The following is a 4,522-nucleotide window of genomic DNA, read 5'->3' as shown; positions in this document are numbered from 1 at the left end:
GCCCACGTTGGTGCCTTGATCGCTCTCAGCACCACCGCCAGAGCCAAGCTTCCAATCGCCAACGTCCAGCGCCTGCTCCCACACCAAAGGGGCCAGGGCTCCCAGGTGTTGCTGGCCCTCGCCTTCCCGTGGCAGCCCTTCCACAGCCCCACAGACACTGGGGATCAGAGCTTGCCAACTGTCGTGCCATTTGCCAAAGCAGAGGGAAGGAGCAGTCACTCAATGTGAGGGATCAGCAGACTTCGTTTATTAGAATACAATCATCACACTTTATAGGTTCCTTAATTAGCTCATACATATTACAAAAGCCAAGCTCCTTATTGGTTAGTAGCCTAAATGCCAGCCTTTACATACACATCTTGTTTCTCCCAACATTTACATACACATCTTGTTTCTCCCAACACCCTGTTTCCTCCAGCTGCCGTTCCCTTTTGCTAACCACAACTTTCTTGTCGGCTTTATGCCGGAGTAAACAAGGTCAGTGTGTCCTTGCACTTTATTAGTTCTCACACCAGCTGTTTTCGCCACTTCTTGAGATCCTGCTGACTTATCAATTCTATGTTGACATGCCTCTGCTCAGCCAGCCAGTCTCCCACAATTCCCCCGTTTTTATTTTGGGCTAGCCAAGCGTCACTAGATATACGTGTTATTAATCGTTTAATACAAGACAAAGCACAACTAAACAACACTAATCCTATAATTACTATTATTAGTATTAATATTATGCTCTGAATTATTCCCTTTAACCACCCTCCTAGGCTTAGCCAATTAGTTAGCCCTTCTCATTGGTAGCTGCCAGCTGGTCTCGCCGATCTGTGCCTCCTCCTTATCCTGGGTGTTGTTCCGCTGTTGTTGTTCATCACGTAGTGAGGCTCCTTCTTCTGCTCAGGGAAGGATGGTCAAGGTCACCAGCCGTTTTTGTCAGCATATCCCTGCTACTGTTAAAAACATGGGTTGCTCAGGGATACTAGATCGTGCCCCTGCTGTACCAGCCACTCCTCCACAATTCCCCCTTCTTGTTTTTGAGCAACCCAGACTTGATTAACAATTTTCATAATTGCTTTCTTCACACAGCTAAAAATTATACAAGAGCATATACTTATTACTAATATAACAATTAAAATGCATAAGCTTTCTTTTATTAAACTTATTATCCAAGATGGCAGTTCCCCAAATATATTCTTAAGCCAGGTATCGAATAACCCGTGATCTTGTTGAATATTCTTGGTGTGGTCCTTTAACCATTGTAGCTGTTTGTGGATTGACTCCCCATGGTCAGACAGATTCATACAACACATCCCTTCAAAATCCTCACACCCATGTCCTTGTGCTAATAACAGAAAGTCAATAGCAGCTCTATTCTGTAAAATTGCATGATGGAAGCTATCCTGATCTGCAAGTAATTTTTCAATAAGCTCTGTTGTCATATCAGCCTGCTTTTTAGCCCAACAAGCTAATTTCCCTACCTCATTTAGGGCCCTCGCATCTGCAGCACCTGGTACAAATAGTGAAAGGAAGACCTTTTCGGTGTCGCTAGGTAGAATTACGTCATCACGACAGTCTGGGGAAAGACCCGTGGCGGCTCTTTTTCGTCTTTGTTGTTGCCCTTTTCTTGTTACGGTTTTCCACCAATTTTCTCCCGGGGCCAACAAGGTCAATTTTCCTAAGTAGCATGGCCCTCCTACAGCATTTGCTGGGATACCCTGCCAGGCCCTGTCCCCACATATTAAAAATACCTGTGGGGGCAACGCCTTTGGGGTACCATTGTTCCAGATCCCTATTCCTCCCTTTGTTTCCGCTCCAGCCGCTCCTAAAGCATAGCTGTTACCACTGTCATTGGTACCACAAAAATCGCCCGCATCCTGATACTTGTAGTAAGATGCGTGAGAGGTGACATTAGTCCACCATGTCCAATTTCTTGCCTGGTAGAAGTGGATACCCGTCTGTAGGGGTCCCCCAAATATAAAACATGTCTGAGTCCAATTTTTAGATGTATTTCCAACTCGCATCGACCCTAATAGTTCCAACTCCTGGGGATTCCAGGGTAGCGAGTGATTTAATCCTTTTATCAAGTTAGCACTACAGTTGCTAGTTGCAGTCACATTAGTACAACTGCCAGTACTGAACCTGGCAAAGTCACCTTCCTTATATCCAGGCATACCTAACAAACAAGTCCTAAACGGCTCAGTTGCTGAGGCGAGGGAAAGGCAAAACGCGGGCTGCCCTGTTTTATTTGCCCAGGTTACCCACATATTTTCCCTTGGGTTAATGCGATGTATAGTTGCCGACCCTGGGATTATTAAGATTAGCCCAATTACGATCACATCTGCCTGGCTCAACATTTTCTCTTCTAGGCGAATTGCCTTTCTTTTTTTTTTTTTTTTTAATTTTTTTTTATTTATTTTTTTTTATTTTTTATACAAACAATAATCAATTTGGCAGTTTCGTGAACTGTATTTCGTGTCCAGTGGTTATTAATATTCTATACAGCACTATTTCTTTCAGATAGCAAGTTTCAGATCACCTTTGTGCGCGTGTGCACCGGGCCCACCACTTCTTATCACAATGGTAACACTGACACAATACTCACGGTACACACTGTAGGCACTCTTTGTTTTTGTTTTTTTTGTTTGTTGGTTTTTTTTTTTTCTTTTTTTTTTTTTCTCTCTCTTTTTTTTTTTCTCTCTCTTTTTTTTTTTTCCTCTTTTTTTTTCTCTCTTTTTTTTTTTTTTTTTTTTTTTTTTTTTCACATATCGCCCCCCACAAGCGATCGACAAAATGACTATACGCTTCAGTGGCACCTTGCTGTACAGAACTAAAGGATGGAGTGGACGAACCGGGTAAGGCTAAAAAGGCATCTAGCACCAGTTTGGCAGACAACTGCAACAAAGCAATAGGAAAAAACAACTGAGCATTAATATCATTAAACCTTCCCGTCCCCGTTATCATTTCCACGGTAATCCCATAGAGGGGGTCCCCCTGCGTTTGATGCTGTGCCGCAGCACTTGCCGCCCGCTGTGACCATTCCGACCCCCACAACAAATACTGCGTAGGTGACAATAAAAGCCGCATAAGGTTTTGGCAGTCAGCAGGGCACATCAGGTCAGCCGAAAAGATCCAGATTACAATTTGACGTGAAGCTTCTGATTTTATCCCATACTGGGACACAGTGTTTTTTGCTTGCTGAAGGATTTTCCAATCGTGAGGTGCCCACTTATTGCCGTTATTCTCTTGCAGCACAGGAAAAGCACTCGCCCCCAAGCTGGATACCGCTTGCCACTGCCCGTCCAGCATAGCGTCTCTAGCCACTTCGCTCCAGCGTCTGGGCTGAACCGTCGCTGGTGGTCCAGAGAGGCAAGGGGGTAGGGATTCCCCTGATGCCCCGGACAGGTGTTCTATTCCTCCCCTCTGGGCTGTAATTGTTAAGTCCTGTAACTGTTGCACCACCTTCTTCAGGAGCTCATTAGTCTCAGCCATACTCTGTTCTTTGCTGTCACCCTGTGGCAGAGTAGACGCACCTGAAGAGACTCCTAGAGGCGGGGCTGTTGGCCACGGAGGGGTTAACGGAACCAGCCGCTCCTCCTCTCCGGGTCGTCGCTCTTCCGCGACCGTCTCAGGTGAAAGAGGGGCCCCGTTACCGCTAGTTTCTGCATCTTTGCAGTCCGTAAGCGGAGGGTACGTTTCAAGCAGTTCAGAAGCGCCGTCACCCCCCAGAACACTATACTTGGCTTCCAAGGCAGTTCGTTTGGGGGTACCCGACATACCTCGGACTGCCGACGGCCCAAAGAACCGAAACAGTCCAGATGTTGTATTCTTCGGTCTATCAGGCAAGGGTTCTGGGGCTAGCATTTGAGTGGCTGCACAAGCCACCTTTCTTTCAGCTTTCATGGCTTTTAAAGTCTCTGACACAGACCTCCATAGTTCCCGCACTGTTTTAATCTCCTTCTTTGACTTTTCATCCCCCGTGATAGTCTGCTCCCACATAGTATTGCCAAGCTCTCGCCACTCAAGGTCAGAAAAAATAGTTTGACTGTCCTTAAAATGTCCCCAACGTTGTCCTAATCAACGCACATAATTGTTTTACCGTTGTCTCGATCCCTCTCTTGGAGAGGATGCTTACGAGCAACACAGCTGCCGCCTCTGTTTCCATGATAGCGGTCGCTCACTGGGAGGCAGTTGGCCAGACTGCTCCGTTATCAGTCCGTATTAGGATCTGAAAAAATTCCCCGGGCTACCCCATACTCTAACAAGTCAGGGAGTTCCTTCTTTAAATCTACCCCTTCTGTGCCCCGCTTCTCTAAGAAGCATTTGAGCAAGTTATACGCCGCTTGCCTGTTCATACCTTTAAAGAGCGCTCTATTGCAGCCTTTGCAGACTTCGGCGGCGCGTAGCTGGCGGGACAGCCTCTTTAGGTGCTCCCGGGTGCGGGGACGAATATCCCTTTCACCTCCTGCGCTGCTTACAGGACCGCACTTTAGTTCTCTACTGGCCGTGGCTTCCGGACTCCGCTATCGGGTCGCCG

General features: G+C 46.6%; 1 long non-coding RNA gene across 1 annotated transcript; it reads right to left on the bottom strand.

Moving 5' to 3' along the window:
- Window positions 1-225: 225 nt before the first annotated feature.
- Window positions 226-4,522, bottom strand: LOC143173536 (uncharacterized). Its single transcript, XR_012997596.1, has 2 exons — window positions 4,343-4,522; window positions 226-938 (listed from the first exon to the last, which is right to left on the bottom strand). It is a non-coding gene; the product is annotated as an uncharacterized LOC143173536 (long non-coding RNA).

This window comes from Aptenodytes patagonicus, unplaced genomic scaffold (genome assembly GCF_965638725.1).
Source record: "Aptenodytes patagonicus unplaced genomic scaffold, bAptPat1.pri.cur scaffold_103, whole genome shotgun sequence".
In the NCBI taxonomy this organism is placed as follows: Eukaryota; Metazoa; Chordata; class Aves; order Sphenisciformes; family Spheniscidae; genus Aptenodytes; species Aptenodytes patagonicus.
This window is presented reverse-complemented; position numbering and strand designations above follow the sequence as displayed.